The 25,360-nt window shown below is 44.7% G+C and overlaps 1 protein-coding gene across 14 annotated transcripts in view; it reads right to left on the reverse strand.

The window, feature by feature from the left end:
• The window catches only part of DLGAP1 (DLG associated protein 1), a 793,561-nt gene that overhangs the window by 189,710 nt on the left and 578,491 nt on the right, over positions 1 to 25,360 (reverse strand). The window lies entirely within an intron of this gene.

Below are 25,360 nucleotides of genomic sequence, written 5' to 3' on the forward strand. Positions count from 1 at the left end.
CATTCATAACAATTCTCCAACACAGGTATTACAGTCATTCCCAGCTCAATGAATCGACATGCAGTGAAGTGAATTCACACGTCCATGGTCACACAGTTGTAGAGCTTTCAAGGTTTCAATCCAGGGTGAGCCTGACTTCGGGGAGCGAGCTCCGCCCATGGCAAAGGTCATGAGGAAGGAGGCTCGGCATACGCAAAGGTGGGATCGAGCCTCAGGAGGCCCCCTGGAAATTCTCGAGCATCTACCCCCAAAACCAGAGTCTGCCTACTTTCTGCTTTGTGCTTTCACCTACACCTCTGACTTTACGGGGGCTGTCCCCCACTACCTCTCTCTGAAAAAAGAGTTAGCTTACAGCTCCAGTTAATAATTCCTGGGTGTGACAGTGTTTAACCTACAAACTCCTTTGGAAATCCTCTAGCCTGCCTGAATAGGTTTTTCCGGCCATATGTGATTGTTCAGAGCCTCCCAACTGTGAGAGGCAGGAGATGTTCTAAACTGTCTAAACACAGATTCCTTTGAGTAGTTAAAAGATTGATTAGAAATTGTATTGGTGAAGGGTTTTTCACTTATTGGGCCAATGTTTGCTGCTAAGTCTCCATACCCCTTACCTACTGTGTCCTTGGCAGTGTATTGATTGATATAATGGGTATATAGAAATGTAAGTAGTAGCCTCAATGTTTGTAACCTTGGACCCTTGAGTTAATTCTTTTCTTGATTGAGCCCACCTCACCTTTGCCCTATAGGAATGCAACTTTGTCCAGTGCTTTTTTTGGAGGCTGGTGCCTGACTTTGGAATAATCACCTTTAGAGAAAGATAAGTGTCTTAAAATGTTAACAGGCCTCCTGGCCAGAAGATGATGTAAATCACCTGAACTTTTGCATATGATAAGTTTGAAAGCCTGGCTTCGATTAGGACCAGGAACTGCTGTCCTTGCATGACTCCACCCCTTCCCCCATTATCCTCTATGCACAACTTAAGGTATAAAAACTACTTTGGAAAATAAAGTGCAGGCCTTGTTTACCTAAACTTGGTCTCCCCATGTCGCTCTCTCCCTCAAATTCTGGCTGAGTCTCCATCTGGAGCGCGGAACCCGCCATGCTTGCTAATTATGCCTGGGCTTCTAAGATCCGACCGGGGAGGCCTCCGTGTCTCCTCTCCTTCGGGAGAACGGAAGGACGCCTGCGGCCTACATAAGTGGTGCAGACTTCTAGTCTTGAAGTTTTATTGGTCTCCCGAGTAAACCAAGCTACTCAGCCTCTTTTCTCCGCTGAATTTTCCTACTGAGCTATCCTCATTCTATTACTCTTTATATCTTTGATAAAATATTTAAATAAATAGGTCGCCGACGCCGTCCCCGCTTCAAATACCCTGGATCAGCCGGGGCTGGTCCCCGGCACCTGACCTCTGGCCATCACACTCCTGGTCTAGATCTGGTACGCACTTGAACCCATGTTCTCAGAATCCAGAACTGGTGCTCAGTTCACCACCCATTTTGCTGACCCCAAACCTCCAACAACTGTCACCCTGTTTGTCCTTCCTATCAGTGCACAATTTAATGACCAGTGTCAGGCAGAGTGAAAAGAGAGGCATCTGTGCGAAGTTGCTTCAGTCATGTTTGACTCCTTGTGACTCTATGGACTGTAGCCCACCAGGCTTCTCTGTCGATGGGATTCTCCAGGCAAGAATACTGGAGTGGGTTGCCATGCCCTCCTTCAGGGGATCTTCCCAATCCTGGAATCGAACCTGCGTCTCTTGCATTTCCTGCCTTAGCAGGCAGGTTCTTTATCACTAATACCACCTGGGAAACCCACAAAGAGAGGGAGGAGAATGGAAAGTTTGTCTCATTCCTGTACCAGATCATCAGCCTCTGGATAACAGATCGTTCCCTGAATATATTAATAACATTACATTCAAAGGGGAATGCAAATCCCTGGAAATTGAGAAGAGCATGTGTGGCTAATTTTAAAGGAGAAGTTAATTTTGCTTTTGAAGGTTCTCTGTCTCATCACCACCATCTGGAGCTCTCTGTCTCCAGGGAACTCAGTTCTAGAAGGTCAGAAGGGGTGCGTAGTATTGCATTTGTGTTAGCAGAGCCCAGAGGAAATGAATGCTCAGAAATTCACCGGTCTCGTGGTTTTTGGTCTCACTGTGTTACAGTGAGCCTCAGCCTGCCCTCCCGGAGAAGCAAACACATGATTACCTTCACACCCACCCAATTCTTGGCTTCTTTGCTTCGGGACCTTGGCCACTCTTGGGGGCTAAGCTGACTCTCCATCACAGTCTAAAAGTGAAAGTGCTCTTCTAACTTACCGCCCCTCCCCTGCCTCACTGCCAGCATGTTTCTTCAGCGACATCACACTATTTCTCTAACCCTGAATATGATAAAGGGGGAAATTATGTAACATTTGCTTAGTTGCCATTTTAAGAAGCCAATTCAAAGAGATCCTTGGGAAAATTATTTTAAATGCATGTTTATAAAATCACTTTCTACATTTTAAAAACCTGTATTGTTTTTCAATGATGGTTCAAAGTTTCTCTTTAAATATCCATCCATATATGGGACAGGGTATTGGCAGAGTGGGAGTAGGGATTTAACATGGATGTTCAGTGGGAAATTCTGAAATATTCCCTAACGACTGGGAGCTTCTCACCCAAATAATGTGCTCAGTCTCTCAGTCGTGTCCAACTCTTTGTGGCCCCATGGACTGTAGCCCACCAGGCTCCTCTGTCCATGGAATTCTCCAGGCAAGAATACCAGAGCGGGTAGCCATTCCCTTCTTTAGGGGATCTTTCTGATCCAGGGATTAAACCTGCATCTCTTGTGTCTCCTGCATTGGCAGGTGGATTCTTTACCACTAGTGCCACCTGAGAAGCCCTCTCACGGGGTTGGAGGGGGGATTTTAATATCAACTTCTGTGTTCCAAAGTGATCATTTCAGGGAATAAACCAAAGGGAATATGATGAAAAAAAAAGTGGATAATTTCATAAAAATGGAGATGGTGGAAAATCTGCATACATGGCTGGGGGAGGGGTGAACAGGGGTGTACATGCTCGTATTGTAAAAATAAATCCCCTAGAGTCCTGTTGGCTATTGTTTCATATCGAAATAAGGGAAAGAAAGCAATTTTCAGCATTTGTACTTGGGATTGTTTACACAACATTGTTATGGTCATCTAGTCTTGGAAAAAACACACACACACACACAAAAGAGAGAGATGTAAATGTCATTTCAAGAGTGTCTGGGGTAGAGCCTTCTGTTTTGATTCTGAAAGGTATTTCAAATCTGTGCTGCGTTTGAGTGGATCCACAAGATCAGGTCAGAAAAATGCCTTGCATTTGATGTTACATACTGTTTCTTTCAATAGAATAGAACAATTCAGCCAACAATAGTTGGTCCTTTGACCCCCTGGGTATGAAAGAGGAAAAAGTTGATGAGAGGCGAGTTCTTCAGATCTAATGTAGGATTTGTGGGATGGGGACATCATCTTCTGAGATCAGGGAAATGACATATGTGTGTGAGTCTGTAGAACCCAAGCAGAACAAATCCTCCCAAAGCAAGTGGCCCATTCTTTTGTTTTTGCTTTTTGTCAGCTCCTCACTTTGCATGTTTGCCAATGAGACCCACTCAAGACGAATTTCTGATGACAGACCTAGTATCTATAAAAGAAAAATTTAATTGTGCGTATCGGGGTTTTGAACTAATTACCTCTTATGATGCACGTAAAAATCAGGTCATGCCTCTTACTTTAGCAGGTATCGGGAAGATGAACCTTTCTGATGGAAGCATCTAAGTCATCTGTAAAGGCAGGTTTCTTGACAGTGTGGGCTGCGGGCCCAGGTTTCTCAGGGCTCCTCTCAGGGAATCTCTCATTAGAATCTTAACAGAGAGAGACCTGAGCGCAGTGGCGGAGCCTGAAGACACACACACACACACACACACACACACACACACACACACCACACCCTTGAGAATACAGAGTGCAAAATTTCTGAAGCTGAACCACTATGTTGGTGAATAGAAAGGCTAAATGTGGCTCTGGGAAAGAACAAATGATCGCTGAGCTGGGGATGAAAGTCCCCTGGGAGGGCAGGTGGATAGGTGAAGAGAAAGGATGAGGATGTCACAGAAAGGTGGATTCTGCCGTGGGGACGCAGATGGTGCTGTGCTGTGCAGGCTCTGGCTATGGCCCTGAGCCCACTCTGCATGGTACCTCCCAGTCCTGGAGCCTTACAAGTCACCCAGCACCTGCCCAGGGGACTCCCAGGCGGTCCAGGGTTTAAGACTCCACGCTTCCAATGCAGGAGGCATGGGTTTGATCCCTGGTCAGGGAACTAAGATCCCACATGCCATGCAGTGTGCCCCTTGCACCCCCCCCCCAAAAAGAGAATCCACTGGCATCTAAAACTCAGTTTATCCCAACCCGCCCTCACCCCCACATTTCTTGCTACTCTGCTTCCTCCTCCTGCCAGCCCACAGCTGCAGAGTGGTGAAGTCTTCCTGCCCTGCCTTCTATAGCAGCTCCCAAATTTCTCTCCGCTTTGCCCTCTTCTGTTCTAATCTCAGAGCCTTAGCCGTGGTGGGGTCTTCCTGTCTGTCTCCCTAATCTGAAAAAGTAACACAATCAGTTTTTTCCATAGTGCCAAAACCTTCATAGGTTTCCATCACCTACCAAATGAAGCCCAAACCCACAAGAATCCATCCAAGCCTCTGGGATCGGGATTAATACTCTCGTGGACGGTGAAGCCAACTGCTCTACTGAGTATCATGCAAATTAAGCTCAAGGGTCTTTTCCTGTACTTGGACCATCCCTGTGTTCTAAGTGTAGCCTCTTCATTTTCATTGCCTCCTCTCACTTTGCTTGTTAATATTCTATTTGTTTGGGGCTTCCCTGGTAGCTCAGCTGGTAAACAATCTGCCTGCAGTACAGGAGACCCCCTCCTCTCTCTTTGCTTGTCAATATTACATTTATTTAAGATCCAGTTTAAATTGCACCTCCTCCAGGAACCTTGCTCTCTTGCAAACAGATGGAAGCTATCTTTTCCTCCTCAACATCCTTATAATAGTCAGTGCACATTTTCTTTCTTTCTTCTTTTCTTTGGGCACACAGTGAAAGCAAAGTCATCACTTTGCTGACAAAGGTCCGTCTAGTCAAAGCTATGGTTTTCCCAGTAGCCATGTATGGATGTGACAGTTGGACCATAAAGAACGCTAAGTGCTGAAGAATTGATGCTTTTGAATTATGCTGGAGAAGACTCTTGAGAGTTCCTTGGACTGCAAGATCAAACCAGTCAATCCTAAAGGAAATCAACTGTGAATATTCACTGGGAAGACTGATGCTGAAGCTCCAATACTTTGATCACCCGATGCAAAGAGCTAACTCATTGGAAAAGACTCTGATGCTGGGAAAGACTGAAGGCCAAAGAAGAAGAAGGCAGCAGAGGATGAGATGGTTGGATGTCATCAAATGGTTATGAATTTGAGCAAACTCCAGGAGATAGGGAAGGACAGGGAAGCCTGGAGTGTTACAATCCACACCATTGCAAAGTTGGACACACCTTAGTGACTGAAAAACAACACGTGGGAACTTAGTTCCCTGACCAGGGAGCAAAACTATGCCTTCTGCAGTGGAAGAACGGAGTCTTAGCTACTGGACCATCAGGGGCTTCTCTTTTTAAATAAATTATTTTTACTCTCCCTATTTGAAAGTCAGCTGGTTAATAACCTTAATTTCATCTGCAACCTACACTCTCTCTTGCCAAATAGCATAGCATATTCACAGGCTCTGGGATTAGGGTGTGGACATCTTTGAGGGCTGGTATTCTGCTTATCACAGGATCCTTCCATGTATTTTTCTCTTTTATATTCACATATCAATATTGTTATAAAGACATATTTATTTTTTTAATATGTGATTTTTTTAAAGCGTGAGATACCGTATACATATATATATATATGTGATATTATATATTTTGCTTTTCTCAATGAATAATTTATCTTGTATAGTTTTTGGGGGTCAGTTCTTTTGGAGGCTGTCACTGTTAATAATTGCAAAGTATCCCATAGTTTATTACTATTAATGGATGTTTAGGCAGCTTTAACATTTTTTACCCTTGATCATATATATATCTGAGTCCTTAGACAAGATTGACTACAGCACACACGTCAATAAGTGGACCCACTGGGGGCAAAGAACATACGTATATTTTCAAAGGGCATTTAAAATTTTTATTTACAGTTTAAACCGTGTTTGCTGATTATATACCATTAAATAGTGTAGAAATTTTAAAATATAAGATTATTTATGTCCAAATTCTTAAAAACTCAGTAAGTTTATATCTTTTTTTTTGACTAGTTGATTGACTCACCTGCCGCTCATCTGTGTGCACAGTATGAAATCACATGACTTATTTTATTAAAATACAGCTATTGTTGTTGTTACTTTTGCTTATTTATTTTTTTTAAAACCTGTACAGGAGATTTCTGGATAGAATTTCTGTATCCCAAACTGTTCTCAATAACCGTCTTGGTTGGGAAGTGAAAAGGATGCCTTAGGTCATTAAAATTCACTTTTGCTTCAAGAATTTATTATGAAATGTTAGGTACAAACCTAACTGGACCAAACAAGTCATGCAAAAAGGGACTCTGCTAGTGTTTATGGCCTTGGGGAGAAGGTGGCAAAGCCCAAGAATCCCTTTAATGGCCTAGCTTGATTTTGAGAAAGAAGAAAACACTGGCAATGACTCACGAAGGTCCAGCCAACCTTGCCTTTCTTGGGGTCATTAAATTACTTATGTGACTGTACCTCTGAAAGGTGGCCTCTTCCCAAGGATGCTAAATGAAAGTGAGAGTGTTCACAGCTCAGTTGTGTCTGACTCTTTGCGATCCCATGGACTGTAGCCTGCCAGGCTCCTCTGTCCATAGGATTTCCCAGGCAAGGATACTGGAGTCAGCTGCCATTTCCTTCTCCAGGGAGTCTTCCTGACCCAGGGATTGAACCCAGGTCTTCTGCATTGCAGGTAGATTCTTTACCACCTGAGCTACCAGGGAAGCCCCAAAGATGCTGCTAAGTCTGTCTGCAAGCTTGGCTTATGCAAAGTGTGGGTGTTGAGGTGGCAAGGAAATGAGCCCCTTCCAAGCCAAGAGAGCTTTATGTTAAATATTCTGAAAGTTAAAATCTCAGCTAACAAAACCACTGTAGTGGTTTTACTCCTCTGACAAACTCTCCAACCTCTTTACAGACCTTGAGTGTCCTGTTTATCTTTATTCCCCTAAACAGGAACAGGACCTCCCTTCTTTTCAAACTTATAATTGAATAATTTCCTATAAAATGTTCTTGACCTCTTTTATTGTAACCCATGTTGTTTTTAAAAATTGTGTATTTTAATCCCAGTTTGTTTTTTTCAGAAAGATTGCAGGATATAAGATCAATATATAAAAATCAATTTGATTTCTACATCCTAGCTGTGAACAAAGTGAAAATTAAATTATGGAAACAACTCTATTTACAGTAGCATCAAAAAGAATAAAATCCTTGGGTCTATATTTGACAAAAGATGTGCAAAACTTTTACTCTGAAAATCACAAAACTACAAAGTCACTGAAGCAAATTAAAGAAGACCTAAATAAATGGAAAGACCTAAGTAAATGATCACTTATTGGGAGACTTAATATTGTAAGATGACTGCTGCTGCTAAGTCACTTCAGTCGTGTCCGACTCTGTGAGACCCCTTAGATGGCAGCCCACCAGGCTCCCCCGTCCCTGGGATTCTCCAGGCAAGAACACTGGAGTGGGTTGCCATTTCCTTCTCCAGGTAAGATGACAGTCCTCTTCAAACTGATCTACAGATTCAGTGCAATCCCTATCAAAAGCCAAGCTGACTTCTTTGCAGAAATTGACAAGCTGATCCTAAAATTCCCATGGAAATCCAAGGGATCCAGAATAGCCAAAACCATCTTTAAAAAGAACAAAATTGGAGGGCTCACATTTCCCAGTTTCAAAACTTACAAAAAGCTGCAGTAATGAAGATAGAAACTAAAGAAAACACAGATAAATTGGACTTCATCAACATTAGAAGCATTTGCAATTCTAAGAACACCATCATGAAAATGAAAGGAAAACTCACAGAACGGGCTAAACATTTGTGCATATTTCTGATGAGGAACTTACCTCTATAAGAACTGCTACAACCAACTCAATAATAGACAAATAACCCACTTAAAAATGAGTTAAGGTTCTGAATAGATAGTTCTCCAAAGAAGATATACAAGTGACCAATAAGCCCTGGAAAAGATGCTCAGTATCATTAGCTATCTTAAAATGCAAATCAAAACCATAATGAAATATCACTTCGCATCCACTAGCATGGCTATAACCAATAATATAGGTAATAACAAGGCTGGAACCCACCACGTGTGGTGGGAATGTAAAACGGTGCAACCACTTTGGAAAACAGTCTGGCAGTTCCTCAAAAGGTTAAAGATTAAGTTGTCATATCACCCAGCAAGACCACTCCTGGGTCTGTATTCATAAAAACATGCCAGATAGTTCATGGCAGCTTTATTCATCACAGTCAGCACCTGGGAACAACCCAAATGTCCATCAGCTGATGAAGGGATAAATAAAACATGGTACATCCATACAACAGAATATTATTAAGCCCTAAAAAGAAATGAAGTGGTTACACATGCTACAACATGGATTAGCCTTGGAAACACGCTAAGTCAACCACAAAGGACCACATTTATGAAATAAGTATCCAGAAGAGATGCGTCCATAGAGACAGAAAGTAGATTGAGGGTTGTCTAGGGCTGGAGGAGGGGGTGAGTGGACATAGGAAAAGAGGCATAGGAGTTTTGGAGGTGATAAATATGTTTTAAGATTGATTGTGGTGGTGTTTGCTTGACTGTGAAGATGCTAACAGCCATTTTACTGACCACAGTAAATGGGTGAAATACATGGTATGTACATTTTATCTCAATAAGACTGTAATAAAAAGAAAGTAAGATCCTTTTGAAGTTTCTTACTTATGAATATAGGGCTTTCCCCTTACTGTGGATCCTGAGGCAATTTCTGGAAGGGGTGGTGATGCTGGCGGGAATTCTGTGTGTCCTCATATGTAAAGTCACTATAGACATAGAGAACAAATGTATGGATGCCAAAGAGGGAAGGGAGCGATGGGGTGAATTGGGAGATGAGGGGTGACATGCATATACTTCTGATCCTACGTATACAAGAGACAACTAATGAGAACCTACTGTCTAGCACAGGGAACTCTGCTCAGTGCTCTCTGGTGACTTAAATGGGAAGGAAATCCAAAAGAGAGGGGGTATATGTGTATGTCTAGCTGATTCACTCTGTTGTATAGCAGAAACTAACACAACACTGTAAAGCAACTATACTCCCATTAAAAAAAACATAAATAAGTCACTTGGTTAAGCACTGAGTTAAGATTATTTCCAGGGCTTCCCTGATGACTCAGTGGTAAAGAACCCACCTGCCAAGGCAGCAGATGCAGGTTTGATCCCTGGTTCGGGAAGATCCCCTGGAGAAGGAAATGGCAACACACTCCAGTATTCTTGCCTGGGAAATCCCATGGATAGAGGAGCCTGGTGGGCTATAGAGTCGGACACAACTTAGCAAGTGAGCATGCACACAAAGTTATTTCTGCCTGGGAGACTTCCTGATGGGCTTCATTTCTTTCCCTAGCAGATTTTGAGTGTTCAAAACCCCGTAATTTCAAAATATTGAGTATGTGGTCTTTAATCCACAGCAGAGGGTCATTTGGAAGACTGGAGTGGAAAGAGACAGTGTTTGTGTGTATGGCTGCACACACGTGTGTAAGGGGAGAGGTGCATGAAGGGAGAAGTGTGACTTTCTAAGTTATAGTGCATCCCTGGTCGCCAGGGCAAGGGGTTCCTGGAGGGGGCTGGGTCCAGGGTTTCAGGCACTAGAGCGAGATGCCTGACCTGAGCTGCTTCCTCCTCCAGCTCCCGGGCGCTGGGTCTCTGGGCCCTAGCAACCTGGGCTTCATGGAATAGTTCACTATCCTCTTCCCCAGTTCTTTATTCTATCAGAGTAGCTGCTCCATTTTCTTCTTCTTTCCCCCTCTCAAGCTGCTCTAGTCTCAGGAAGGATTTGGGTCTGCTTCCTGTGTGTGTGTGTGTGTGTGTGTGTGTGTGTGTGTGTCTTATTTTTTAAAAAAATCCTGGGGATTTCTATTTTTACTTCTCTGTTCAGGTGTCCAAATGATGAAGATATTTTCTCCCAATCAGCAGCAGCCCACCCACAGTGTCACTGTGTTCCGTGATTAGGCTCCTTAATGACCGGGGTCCCCTCCTGCCCCCGGGCTGCTCTTCAGCACGCCCACTTCCAGCTGCTGCCACAGGAAAATGTGCACTGGGCCAGATCTGGAGCCAGAGCCGGGGAAGGGACATTCTGGAAAGCCCATCTCACTAAAGATGAAATCCAGGAGACAAAAATGAGCTCCGGAAGTACTCTCAAGTTCAAAGTTTTGAGTAAAACCTGTAAACTTCACAGACCAGGGCTCTGCCACCTCCTTGCCCATATCTTCTGCCTCCAGCCCCTCGCCCACTCCCTGCCACTCAACTGCCTTCCTGTTGCTGCTTCTCTCTGGCAACCATATTCCTGCCTCGAGGCTTTTTCCAGATTTGTAAAATGACATCCAAGCCCCACCTTTTAGATATCCACCTCACATTATGGACTGAGAAAATAACATCCACTTCTGTTCTCATGGTTTTTAGTAGCTTGTGCAGCTGTGATGTGTTCATTTTATTTGTGTCTGTAAATATCCCGTCACTGATGGGAGGATTTTGGAAGGCAAGGTGGATTATTCTCCTATTTGCTGCTGTAACATATTACCCTGAACTAAGTGCCATGTAGGGCCAGCCAAGATGGGCGGGTCATGGTGAAGAGTTCTGACAAAATGTCGTCCACTGAAGAAGGGAATAGCAAACCACCAATATTCTTGCCTTGAGAACCCCATGAACAGTATGAAAAGGCAAAAAGATAGGACACTGAAAGATGAACTCCCAAGGTTGGTAGGTGCCCAACATGCTACCGGAGATCAGTGGAGAAATAACTCCAGAAAGAATGAAGAGACAGAGCCAAAGCAAAAATGACACCCAGCTGTGGTTGTGACGGGTGGTGGAAGCAAGGTCTGATGCTGTAAAGAGCAATATTGCATATGAACCTGGAATGTCAGGTCCATGAATCAAGGCAAATTGGAAGTGGTCAAACGGGAGATGGCAAGAGTGAACGTCAACATTTTAGGAATCAGCAAACTAAAATGGACTGAAATGGGTGAATTTAACTCAGATGACCATTATATCTACGACTGTGGGCAAGAATCCCTTAGAAGAAATGGAGTAGCCATCATAGTAAACAAAAGAGTCTGAAATGCAGTACTTGGATGCAGTCTCACAAATGACAGAATGATCTCTGTTCGTTTCCAAGGCAAACCATTCAGTATCATGGTGATCCAAGTCTATGCCCCGACCAGTAATGCTGAAGAAGCTGAAGTTGAACAGTTCTATGAAGACCTACAAGACCTTCTAGAACTAACACCCAAAAAAGATGTCCTTTTCATTATAGGGGACTGGAATGCAAAAGTAGAAAGTTAAGAAACATTTGGAGTAACAGGCAAATTTGGCCTTGGAATACAGAATGAAGCAGGGTAAAGGCTAATAGAGTTTTGCCAAGAGAATGCACTGGTTATAGCAAACACCTTCTTCCAACACAAGAGAAGACTCTACACATGGACATCACCAGATGGTCAACACCCAAATCAGACTGATTATATTCTTTGCAGCCAAAGATGGAGAAGCTCTATACAGTCAGCAAAAACAAGACCAGGAGCTGACTGTGGCTCAGATCATGAACTCCTTATTGCCCAATTCAGACTTAAATTGAAGGAAGTAGGGAAAACCACTAGACCATTCAGGTATGACCTAAATCAAATCCCTTACAATTATACGTGGAAGTGAGAAATAGATTTAAGGGACTAGATCTGACAGAGTGCCTGATGAACTATGGATGGAGGTTCGTGACATTGTACAGGAAACAGGGATCAAGACCATCCCCAAGAAAAAGAAATGCAAAAAAGCAAAATGGCTGTCTAAGGAGGCCTTACAAATAGCTGTGAAAAGAAGAGAAGCAAAAAGCAAAGGAGAAAAGGAAAGATATAAGCATCTGAATGCAGAGTTCCAAAGAATAGCAAGGAGAGATAAGAAAGCTTTCCTCAGTGATCAGTGCAAAGAAATAGAAGAAAACAATAGAATGGGAAAGACTAGAGATCTCTTCAAGAAAATTAGAGATACCAAGGGAACATTTCATGCAAAGATGGGCTCGATAAAGGACAGAAATGGTATGGACCTAACAGAAGCAGAAGATATTAAGAAGAGATGGCAAGAATACACAGAATAACTATATAAAAAAGATCTTCATGACCCAGATCACCACAATGGTGATCACCTAGAGCCAGACATCCTGGAATGTGAAGTCAAGTGGGCCTTAGGAAGCATCACTATGAACAAAGCTAGTGGAGGTGATAGAATTCCAGTTGAGCTATTTCAAATCCTAAAAGATGATGCTGTGAAAGTGCTGCACTCAATATGTTAGCAAATTTGGAAAACTGAGCAGTGGCCACAGGACTGGAAAAGGTCAGTTTTCATTCCAATCCCAAAGAAAGGCAATGCCAAAGAATGCTCAAACTACTGCACAATTGCACTCATCTCACACACTAGTAAAGTAATGCTCAAAATTCTCCAAGCCAGGCTTCAACAATATGTGAACCATGAACTTCCAGATGTTCAAGCTGGTTTTACAAAAGGCAGAGGAACCAGAGATCAAATTGCCAACATCTGCTGGATCATCAAAAAAGCAAGAGAGTTCCATAAAAACATCTGCTTTATTGACTGTGCCAAAGCCTTTGACTATGTGGATCACAAGAAACTGTGGAAAATTCTGAGAGATGGAAATACCAGACCACCTGACCTGCCTCTTGAGAAATCTGTATGCAGGTCAGGAAGCAACAGTTAGAAGAGGACATGAACAACAGACTGGTTCCAAATAGGAAAAGGAGTACGTCAAGGCTGCATACTGTCACTGTGCTTATTTAACTTATATGCAGATTTCATGATGGAAAATGCTGGGCTGGATGAAACACAAGCTGGAATCAAGATTGCTGGGAGAAATATCAATAATCTCAGATATGCAGATGACACCACCCTTATGGCAGAAAGTGAAGAGGAACTAAAAAGCCTCTTGATGAAAGTGAAAGAGGAGAGTGAAAAAGTTGGCTTAAAGCTCAGCATTCAGAAAACAAAAATCACGGCATCTGGTCCCATCACTTCATGGGAAATAGATGGAGAAACAGTGGCAGACTTTATTTTTATGGGCCCCAAAATCACTGCAGATGGTGACTGCAGCCATGAAATGAAAAGACACTTACTCCTTGGAAGGAAAGTTATGACCAACCTAGATAGTATATTCAAAAGCAGAGACATTACTTTGCCAACAAAGGTCTGTTTAGTCAAGGCTATGGTTTTTCCAGTAGTCATGTGTGGATGTGAGAGTTGGACTATAAAGAAAGCTGAGCCCCAAAGGATTGATGCTTTTGAACTGTGGTGTTGGAGAAGACTCCTGGGAGTCCCTTGGACTGCAAGGAGATCCATCCTGTTCAAGTAAAGGAAATCAGTCCTGAATATTCATTGGAAGGACTGATGCTGAAGCTGAAACTCCAGTACTTTCGCCACCTGATTCGAAGAACTGATTCATTTGAAAAGACTCGGATGCTGGGAAAGATTGAAGATGGGAGGAGAAGGGGATGACAGAGGATGAGATAGTTGGATGGCATCACCAACTCAATGGACATGAGTTTGAGTAAACACCAGGAGCTGGTGATGGACAGGGAGGCCTGGCATGCTACAGTCCATGGGGTTGCAAAGAGTCGGACATAACTGAGTGACTGAACTAAATTGAACTGAAGTGGCTTAAAACACACAGATTTAGAATCTATCCCTAGGAAATCTGGCTTCCCTGGTGGCTTAGATGGTAAAGAATCTGCCTTCAATGGAGGAGACCTAAGTTTGATCCCTGGGTCAGGAAGATCCCCTGGAGGAGGGCATGGCAACCCACTCCAGTACTCTTGCCTGGAGAATTCCATGGACAGAGGAGCCTGGCGGGTTACAGTCCATGGGGTTGAAAAGAGTCAGACCTGACTTAGTGACTAATACTTCCACCCATGTAGATCTGCTTTACGACAAAACAATGCTAGAGGCAGGTTCTCAGATGGAAAGAGAATGATACCAGAGTGAAAACCAGAACATGAAGAATTCAAGAAAAACAACCAAAAAGGTAAATATGTGTCTAATGAGACTACTTTTCACCTTTTAAGTCCTTTAAAATATATTTGTTATGTAAAGCAAACATAGAACATCATTTAATGAAATTTTTGATATGTGAAAATGAATAAAAATGAGGATTATAACAAAAGGGGGAAAAAGATGGCCTTATATCATTGGGGGAAATATTAACTCTAAGTAGAATGTGGAAAGTATATAGTAAACAATCCTGAAAATAACCATTCAGAGATCTATACAAAGAGAGAGTCACAGAGCCAATAGAAAAATTATAATGAAATACGAATGCTACTAGAATAATCAAAAGAAGACAGGAGTGGGGACACAGAGGAACAAAAATCATGGAGGAAAACAGAAAATGACACTAACATTGTAAACTGATGTCCAGTCATAGTCATAATTGTATTAAATGTAAATGATCTAAAAAAAATCCCCACAAATTTATCTTACAGTTCTGGGGGTAGGAAGTCCAAAATGGGTCTTACTGGCCATAGTCAGAGTCAGCAGGGCTGAATTGCCTATGGATGCTCCAGGGGGAAAAATAGGAACTTCCCTGGTGGCCCAGTGCCTAGGACTCCACTTTACCAGTGCAGGGGGCCTGGGTTTGATCCCTGGTCAGGGAACTAGATCCCACATGCCACAAAAAAAGATCCTGCATGCTGTAACAAAGATCAAAGATCCTGTGTGTCACAACTGAGACCTGGAGCAGCAAAAAAAAAAAAAAAAAAATTATGTTCCCTTGTCTTTTCCCCTCTAGAGGCAGCCCGCATTCCTAGGCTTGTGGCCCTTTTCTTCATCTTTAAAGCCAGAAGTGTAGCATCATCTTGTCTCTCCCCCTCTGTCCTCTGCATCTGTCATCATCTTTTTCTCTGACTCTGACCCTCCTACCCTTTGATAGAATGTCTTGTGACTACATTTCCATCTCCAGATCCTTAGTCACATTTGCAAAGTTCCTCTGCTATGGAAGGTAACATATGCACAGGTTCTGGGGATTAGCACAGGGTCATTTTTTGGGTGGGGGAATCATTTTTCTACTTGCCATAGAGATTAATGACTCCCATTAATGCAAAAATGCATTATGCAAAATGCATTATTTTAGGCCAAATGCTTCCATTTGCCTTTTATGATGATGACTAGATAGCCCCCTATTTAGAGTCAGAAGAGATAAAGTGCTGTGCTGTGCTTCATCACTCAGTCGTGTCCGACTCTTTGCGACCCCATGGACTGTAGCCCATCAGGCTCCTCTGTCCATGGGGATTCTCTATGCACGAATACTGGAGTGGGTTGCCATGCCCTTCTCCAGGGGATCTTCCCAACCCAGGGATAGAACTCAAGTCTCTCACATTGCAGGCAGATTCTTTACCATCTGCGCCACCAGGGAAGCCTAATACTGGAGTGGGTAGGCTATCTCTTCTCCAGGGGATCTTCCCGACCCAGAAATTGAACTGGGGTCTCCTGCATTGCCAGATTCTTTGCCAGTTGAGCTACCAGTACAGGTAATAGAAACAAGCCCAGAAGAAATCTCAGGAAGAAACCTCAATGCGGATTCTCCGATGTAGGAAAATGGATTTCTATTATTTATATTTGTCCGATAGATTTTATGGGAAGAGTGAGAGCCTGTATTATTGATGTCTGAAACGTTTCCTTTGCCTTGAACTTCTAGAAAAGCAGAGCTTGGATGTAACTCATTTTTCTGAAATTTTTTAGAATTATTTTTTTGGTGCAGCTGTGTTAAAATATCTAATGAGAATAAATGAGTAAAAGTAGCAAAGGAGTAGATGTGAGTTCAACGAATAAGCATCTTTCCGATGAAGAGAGTTGTCACCGGTGGAAAAGGTGCTGTGTTGTTGTTTAGTTGCTCGGTCATTCCCGACTCTTCGTGATGCTATAGATTGTAGCTGGCCAGGCTCCTCTGTCCATGGGATTCTCCAGGCAAGAATACTGGAATGGGTTGCCATTTCCTTCTCCAGGGATCTTGCTGACCCAGGAATAGAACATGCATCTCCTGCATTGGCAGGTGGATTCTTTACCACCGAACCACCAGGGAAGCCCAACAAGCCCCATCAGTGGTGTGTGTACCCTTAATCTAGAGAAATGTGAGCAAATGTTTGGACTAAATGTGCTGGATGGTAATAGAGACTCCTCAGACTCTAAAAGTCCTTGATTCTAATAAGAAAGTCTCAGCATTTGGGCAATCTGCCATCACACCTGAGAGCATGAGGTGTGATGAGAGCAAAGACCAAACCTGTTGAGTGAACCTCAAAAATAAGCTAAGTTAATGGACAGGATGGGTGATTAGTACAATTTTCATTTGTAAATTACTTTTAAGCAATGCACATGTTGTATAAAGCAAAGCAAATGGGCTCAAGAAGTTTTTCAATGATTTCATTTACCAAAAGGTGACTCCAAAATGATTTCATTTACAAATAGGTGAGCCCAAAACAACCAAGGAACCAAAATGCTTCTGCCTGGCCTCCTCACTTTTTTCAGTGCTTACTGCTTTGGGAAGGTAGTTTATTAGTCTGCTCTGCCTTCAAAGGGGGAGACGAAGGAGAGTGAGTTATTTCTAGTCTATAAACATATTTCAAACCTATAAGATACTAAAAGTAATTTCTACTTGTACACACTGTTTCTCTGAAGATGACAAACAACTATGATTAGGGTTATTTGGCAAATGGGAAAATTTGGGCTTTGAGTTAAAGAGGTTTTCAAAGTTATCACATGTTGGCAGGCTCCTCTGGCACTCAGCGCTGTGTATCAGGTGTAATCCTTCCAGGGCTGGCTTGGTAATCCCCTCACTATTATGCTGGGATTACTTTTGTCATATAATGTAGCCATTACCAAGGAGAACTATAAAGCCTACATAAGCACATGGAAAAATGGACGGCTACAAATCAATGCTTAAGTGGAAAAAAGCAGAACACAAAATTGTAAGCTCGTTATTATCATAACTAAGGCTTCCCTGGTGGCTCAGACAGTAAAGAGCTGGCTCATCCGCCTGCAATACAGGAAATCCAGGTTCAATCCCTGGATTGGGAAGATCCCTTGGAGAAGCAAATGGCAATCCACTCCAGTATTCTTGCCTGGAGAACTCATGGACAGAGGAGCCTGGTGGGTTATGGTCCATGGGGTCACAAAGAGTCAGACACGATTTAGCGACTAAAACTTTCACTTTCACACTATTATCTATCATAACTACCAAAAAAGGGTAACTTTTTATTTTGTATTGGCATATAGCCGATTAGCAGTGTTGTGATAGTTTCGGGTGGACAGCAAAGGGGTTCAGCTATATATATACATGTAGCCATTCTCCCCCAAAGCCCCCTCCAGTCTAGTTCAAATGAACTTTTTAATCAACCCAACATTTCTTTGTATGGGCAGTTTCAGAGTCTGTCTGAGGCTTTGTTTCTCTAATCTCTCAACTGAGGAAGTGGGATTAAATTGTGATTTTCAGTATCCAGTTTATTCCAGAAAAGCAGGGAACAGACCCTAGATTTAACTGAAGGAAGAGTACTTGCTTGTATTTCTTTCCAATACGATGTGTCCACGACAGAATCGGAGAAGAAGGGGAGAACTTGAGGCTTTTAGAGCTGTGGATACTATGGGGTTTCACTGTGGGAAGCAGCATAGGTCCCTCTGAGGGAGTCACTGTAGGGGTATTTGGTGGGGTGACAGCATCCATCACAAAGAGGTTGGGAGACTTACATGATTCCTCAGGACGGTCCTGAACTTGCTTTCAGCCTGAGATAAATCACTGTCACTCTGCAGCCAGGCGCAGACAAACATGGAGGCTACTTTTGCTTCATTAAAACAAAAAGACCCACCAGGTTCCCACAGAGGTGGTTTCTGCCTCTTAGATTGACGGAAACAGCTGGTGCAGGTTCACCTCCATGGGGTGCCCTGGGCAGAACTTCTGGGCTGAGGCAATAAGGACCTGTCAACCAGGATGCTGTTTCTGGGGAACAGGTGGGGAAGAGGTGGCAGCTACTCGGGCTACAGGAAATGATGCCCCTTGGAAGAGTACGTGCATTGTCATGATACTTGACAGGCACCCTGTCTTTTAGCGACTCTGCAAGGCACGATGACAATTCCTAATCACAGGTGGCTCAATTTAGCATGGCAGTGTTCACCGGAAATCAGCAGAGATGGGAAAGCTGTAAAAACACAGGGTTTTTTTTCTTCCCCCTTGTAATTTCATACATGTTTGTTACTACAATGGGGTCAGAAAACTCAAAGTGCCTCCTAAGAACGACGGGCTCTGGATTCATAAAGCTGGCTCGAATCCAGAGTTGTCAAATCTAGTCTGGGTTACATGATGCTGTTTATTAAGCAAAGTGCTGTGTGTGCTTATTGAGACAAAAACACACAATATTTACTTAGATGTCAATAGTCATCATTATGTGGTATAGATGGTATTACACATAGATGTGGCTCAGCAGTAAAGAATCCACCTGCAATGTAGCAGATGCTGGAGACATGGGTTCGATCCCTGAGTCAGGAAGATCCCCTGGAGGAGGAAATGGCAACCCACTCCAGCATTCTTGCCAGAAAATCCTATGGACAGAGGAACCTGGTGGGCTACAGGCTTGCAGAGTTGGATACAACTGAGCACACGCAGCATACATAGATACCCATGTACTGTATGTGAATTAAAATATATTTTACTAAAAAGTGTAACAATCTCAGTGTTTTAAAGTCAGATGCTCAGGGTAAGCAACTGAAATGAAGTACAATTAAAACAGGAAAATAGGCAGACTTTCATTTTTAATGGCAAAGTCATGTGTCAGCTCCCCTCTGCTCCCACCTCTACGTGGTGGATCCTCCACCTACAGTTGGCTGTCTTGAGCCCTAACCCAGCAGTGCCAATGTTTTGGCACCAGGGACCAGTTTTTGTGGACAATAGTTTTTCTGTGGATGGAGGAGAGGGGGATGGTTTCAGGATGATTCAAGTGCATTAAATTTATTGTGCACTTTACTTCTCTTATTATTACATCAGCTCTACCTCAGATCACAGGCACTAGATCCTAGAAATTGGGGGCCCTGACCTAACCCGCTCTGTATCCACCTGCATTTTATCCCAGGAGCCCCAGCCGCATGGCTTCCCCGCCCTTGGATCCTCACTTGTCTGCCCGGCAGTGGCCTCCTGCCCTACGTGGAGCTGGGGCCACTGCAGATGTTACGATAGAACATCCCGCTTTGTGTCATGCTGATATCTCTGATGGAGACCCTGACCTCTCACTTTCCTCCTCTCAACCTGTCCACCCTGGAGGTGGACGCTGAGCTCTGTGTTTCCCCTGCTGGGTCAGCATCTGCTACAGACCGGAAGGAAACAGGTGATTCTCCGACCTGACGGCGTGTGTGACCACCATCTGCAGCTGCCCCCACCATGCCTCAGCCCACAGCCTGCGTCCTCAGGCACTGGTGTCAGTCCAGATGGAGCCTGTGTTGGCTGAACTGCCGACATAATGTACTGGATGCAGTTTACACGCCTGCCAGGTCTTTTTGATCCTGCCTGACCCCTCAGCCTCAACCCCCAGGAAGCTGCTGGGTCTGTGAAGCCTCAGGCTTCTTTACTGGGTCACTGGAGGAACCCCCAGTCAATACCCCATGGGAGCAACTTTTGACCAAGGAGAGACAGGAAGCCAGGAGGAACCGGAAGAGAGACTGCTTGCCCTTTTGCTCTCTGATGGAATGTTCCAGACAGGATACAGTGTTTCCATATGGTCTCCCCAGTGTGTGCCAAGTTGCTTCAGTCGTGTCCAACTCTTTGTGACCCTGTGGACTGTGGCCCACCAGGCTCCTCTGTCCATGGGATTCTCCAGGCAAGAATCCTGGAATGGGTTGCCATTTCCTTCTCCAGGAGATCTTCCCCACCCAGGGATTGAAGCCTAGTCTCTTATGTCTCCTGCATCAGCAAGCGGGTTCTTTACCACTAGTACCACCTGGGAAGCCCCCAGTCTCCTCGGAGATATCCCATGTATCCAAATAACCAGCTTTGTTTTCCTGCAAAGTCCTGGCCTGCCTGGTAATGTCCTGCCTTGCATCTGCTCTGCCTTCTTCCCAGCCTCACATCTTCTGCCCATCTTCTCCTTTCCTTTGAGGAAGAGCATGGAGACTCTACCTATGGTGCCATTTCTGGGGAGCTGGGTTGGAACAGACATCATGACCTGGATGGCAAGATGCCCTGGCACAAGGATGGTCCACTCATAGGCCAGCCACCCTACGCTCCACACCATCCACTCATCACTTTTCTGGTCCCTTCTGGTCCGTGGTTGAAGTTCAAGCCTGTGTCACTCCTGTAGTCAAGCAGGTTATGGCAAAAAACGTGTGGATTCTTGAATATTTTGGTAATTGTATGCTACAGCCATGTGTTCTGGGGCCTGGAACCAGAAGAAGAGGTTTTGGCTTAATAGTTATAATTTCCAGCAGCCCCCAACAGAACAGGTTCTCTCTGGCAGGAATGGTGAGTTAGTGACAGGCTTGTAGAGACGCTAAACTTGGGCTGGTGACCATGCCTGGCAAGATCGTAAGGAGCAGTGATGAGCAGGCTTGATTTTGCGGGAGGATCAGTGCTGTGAGGACAAGCTTACTGCAAATTGATTGTTTCTTAAATGTTTACCAATTCACATTTTTAAGATTGCAGTATTGTTCTTGTTACAAGGGCAATTTTGTGAAATAAACACCATCGAAACTTCCTATGGGGACCACCCCCACTCTTTGCCTCAACATACTTCATGTGGGCTCGGGGCTCATGGATTTTCTGAGGCTGTGAGAAAGATACAGTGTGTGTGTGTGTGAGTCCTGTTTGGGGATCATGTTCATAGCTTATTTGGCTCTTCAAAAGGGCTGCTGCTAAGTTGCTTCAGTCATGTCCGACTGTGCGACCCCATAGACGGAAGCCCACCAGGCTCCCCTGTCCCTGGGATTCTTCAGGCAAGAATACTGGAGTGGGTTGCCATTTCCTTCTCCAAAAGGGCATGTGATCTAAATAAGTAAGTAGATACTTAGAGACTTCGCTGGTCCCTAAGTCCAATGGTTAAGACTTCGTCTTCCACTGCAGGGGGTGCAGCTTCAATCCCTGGTCACAGAGCTAAGATCCTATGTACCTCTCGGTAAAAAAACCAAAAAACATAAACCAGAAGCAATACTGTAACAAATTCAATAAAGATTTAAAAAATGGTCCACATCAAAAAGATCTTTAAAAAGTACTTAAAGAATCAATCCTTGGCCTAATAAAAAATGTTTATTAAAAAATGTTTAAAATCTGCCTGATATGAAAGAAATGAGCCTAAACATTCAGAACTCTCGATAGGAGAGCAATTGTTAGACTCCCTCCTCCCTCTGCCTGAGTCGCAGTGAAGGTACAGGGCCTTTAACAAGGAGGCCCCAGGAAGCTTCTTTTTGGATTTCTGACTGTTTTTGTACACTCTGTCCTTTCTCCCCAAAACTCCTCTCACAGTCCCCCCCGGTCCTTCTCCAGCCCAAACCCTTGCCTAGCCTCTCCCTTCACAAACCACATCTGATGCTTCACACACCCCGGGGCTCAGCCGCCACCCCAGCACTGCCACCCGGCCAGGCCGCACAGCCGCTGCCCGGGAACGCTGCCATCGCATCCTCCCTGACTCCATCCTGCTCCCCTTTTAATTTCTCCTCAAAAAAAGCAGCCTGACCAATTCTCTTAAAATGCTACTTCTTTACCTGAAAGCTTTCTAATATTTTCCCATCTCAATCAGTGAAGTCGAGTCCTCACACAGCCCACAGGCCCAGGGTCAATCTGCCTCTGTTCCCTCCAGGACCCTGCCTCCACTGCTCTGCCCTCGCCCACTCTGCTCTGCCACACAGGCCCTCAGGCTGGGCCTCAGACAGACCAGGCGACCTCAGGGCCTTTGCACTTAGGTTCCCTACTGAAGTCTCTCCGCTCTGACCACTGCAGGCCTCCCCCCTGCACCTCCTTCAGGCCTTCGCCCATGGACCCCTTCCCCTGCTTAACTTTTTCCTTCCCAGCACTTGATCTCCATCTGAAGGCCAGTGGTCTCCTCCTGACCCTTGGTCCACATCTGACGCACTCTCTTCTTCATTTGCCCATCCCGCTTATTTTTGTCTCCTCTGCTGGACTGCAAGCTCTCCACAAGGTGGAGCGGGGACTGCTGTCTGTCTTGTTCACTGTGGTACTCCCAGAACAGATGCTCTGTACACAGCGAGTGTTAAGTACCTGTTGAATAGATGCACGGCTGTCACTCGCATCTCCACGTTTCATGTCTAACTGTACACATCTCCCCCTTTCTCCTCTGAAGGGTAAGGCGTAGCTGGTCTGGTCCCAGGTGGTCTGTTGGTACCACCTGCCCTTATACCCCCATCTGGCGGCACCTCCTTCTTTAATCCTTCCTTAACTGTGACAACGTGGCCCAGCAATAAGTCAGGAAACTAGTCAGCTGGGACCTGATATATAAATAAGACTGTGTAATCACCAACATGCATTACTGTGATACACATTTGAAGTGCATCTCAATTATAGGCACCTGTTCATTTTTTTTTTTTCTTTTTCTGACTTCAGAATCTTCTGTGCTGCTGCTGCTGCTAAGTCGCTTCAGTTGTGTCCGACTCTGTACGACCCCACAGACGGCAGCTCACCAGGCTCCCCCGTCCCTGGGATTCTCCAGGCAAGAACACTGGAGTGGGTTGCCATTTCCTTCTCCAATGCATGAAAGTGGAAAGTGAAAGTGAAGTCGCTCAGTCGTGTCCAACTCTTCGAGACCCCATGGACTGCAGCCCACCAGGCTCCTCCGTCCATGGGATTTTCCAGGCAAGAGTACTGGAGTGGGGTGCCATTGCCTTCTCTGCCTCTGTGTTACTTGCTCCTAATTCCTAGTTGAACCTGACTCTGGCAATGGGAAGTGATGCCTGAGGAGGACCCGGGAATAACCAACTTAGCATCCCTGTTTGGCCCTTACATTATGCTGAACACAGAAGGTTCCCCTCTGTGGAGCGAGCTGCTCCCACTTGAGGATTTTGGGGAAAGGCTGACACAGTGCAATGGGGTTGAAGCACCAGTGGGATCACACACTGCCACAGAGGCTTGGCTTGGCCAGCTGCCTCCTACAGGGTAGATTGCAGGAGCTGGCAGGGACTCCACTAATTATCAAGGTGGCTGTGTGGCTGTGAGCCATTGTCCAAGCCATCCAGCAGCAGACGGAGCTCTGCCAGTTCTCCGAACACAGGATCTGGCTAATTTGATTAACATATGGTGGAGACAAAGTGCGTCACCAGTTTCCTCTCCCCCCACAGCTGACTTCTGCAAGCTGTTGTCTCCTCATCTCCCACTGTGATGCCCCGTGTATGCATCCCTGTGCAGTGGAATTGGTATTTTAAAGGAGACAGAATATCTTAGAGATCATAGAACAATCCAGTGAAAACTTATTGTCATGGAAGAAAGTAACTTTCCTCTTTGGGAAAATTGAGTTGGCCACTTATTTTCAGATTGGCCTGACCCTGATGGCCTGGACATTTGTAACTGACCAGGATCGGGAGGATCACAGAGACTCCTACTGGGTTTCATAACAACAGGGTCTCTGGATGCCATGAGAAGCCAGGAAGAGGTCCCCAGATCCCTTGCAATAGACAAAGGGCTTTTCTTATTGGGGGCTAAGCTGCTGCTAAGTCACTTCAGTCGTGTCCGACTCTGTGTGACCGCATAGACGGCAGCCCACCAGACCCCACTGTCCCTGGGGTTCTCTAGGCAAGAACACTGGAGTGGGTTGCCATTTCCTTCTCCAATGCATGAAAGTAAAAAGTGAAAGTGAAGTCGCTCAGTTGTGTCTGACTCTTAGCGACCCCATGGACTACAGCCTACCAGGCTCCTCCATCCATGGGATTTTCCAGGCAAGAGTACTGGAGTGGGGTGCCATTGCCTTCTCTGGGGGCTAAGCTAGATACTCATTAAAAATGTTTTTTCTATTATTCTAACCAGTTTTCAGAGAGTTGCATGGCTTGTTGTGTGGAAGTCATTCACATAAAACACAAATGTTCTCCTTGTCCACACCACCCAAAACCCACAACAAAACTGATCATCCTCTTATTGTATGAGAGATCCAGGGAAGCTAAGAGACTGAGTAGTGGAGTCAGCAAAGCTCTAGGTCTTGGTTCATCAGAGAGAGAGAGGAGATGGCATCACTTGATAAGGGTGAACATGATTAAGGAAATGAGAATCAATACCTCTCATTGGATGGTTTTTCTCAGAAACCTCAGGCTGCCCACTGTCCTGTGTATATCTGTCCTGGGTTCCAGTGTAGACAGAGAAATTAATTTGTGATTAGGACAGGCACCGGAAAAGGCAATGGCACCCCACTCCAGTACTCTTGCCTGGAAAATCCCATGGACGGAGGAGCCTGTGGGCTGCAGTCCATGGGGTCGCTAAGAGTCAGACACAACTAAGCGACTTCACTTTCACTTTTCACTTTCATGCATTGGAGAAGGAAATGGCAACCCACTCCAGTGTTCTTGCCTGGAGAATCCCAGGGGTGGGGGAGCCGGGTGGGCTGCCGTCTCTGGGGTTGCACAGAGTTAGACATGACTGAAGCGACTTGGCGGTGGCAGCAGCAGCAGCAGCAGCAGCAGCAGCAAGACAGGCACAGCACTTAGAACTCTATAGACTCAAGACTCTAGACTCAGTAGCCAAGACATGGAAACAATCTAAATGTCCATCGACAGATGAATGGATAAAGAAGATGTGGCATGTATGTATGTGTGTGTGTGTGTGTATATACACACACACACACACATATATATATATATGGGACCGAGGGGTATGTGTGTGTGTGGCTCAAATGGAAAGAATCTGCCTGCAATGCAAGAGACGTGGGTTTAATCTCTGGGTTGGGAAGATCCCCTGGAGAAGGAAATGGCAACCCACTTCAGTATTCTTGCCTGGAGAATTCCATGGACAGAGGATCCTGGCTGACTACAGTTCATGGGGTCTCAAA

The sequence above is a fragment of the Bos grunniens genome, chromosome 24 (genome assembly GCF_055505025.1).
Source record: "Bos grunniens cultivar Pamir isolate PY7600 chromosome 24, Bosgru_T2T1.0, whole genome shotgun sequence".
Lineage (NCBI taxonomy): Eukaryota > Metazoa > Chordata > Mammalia > Artiodactyla > Bovidae > Bos > Bos grunniens.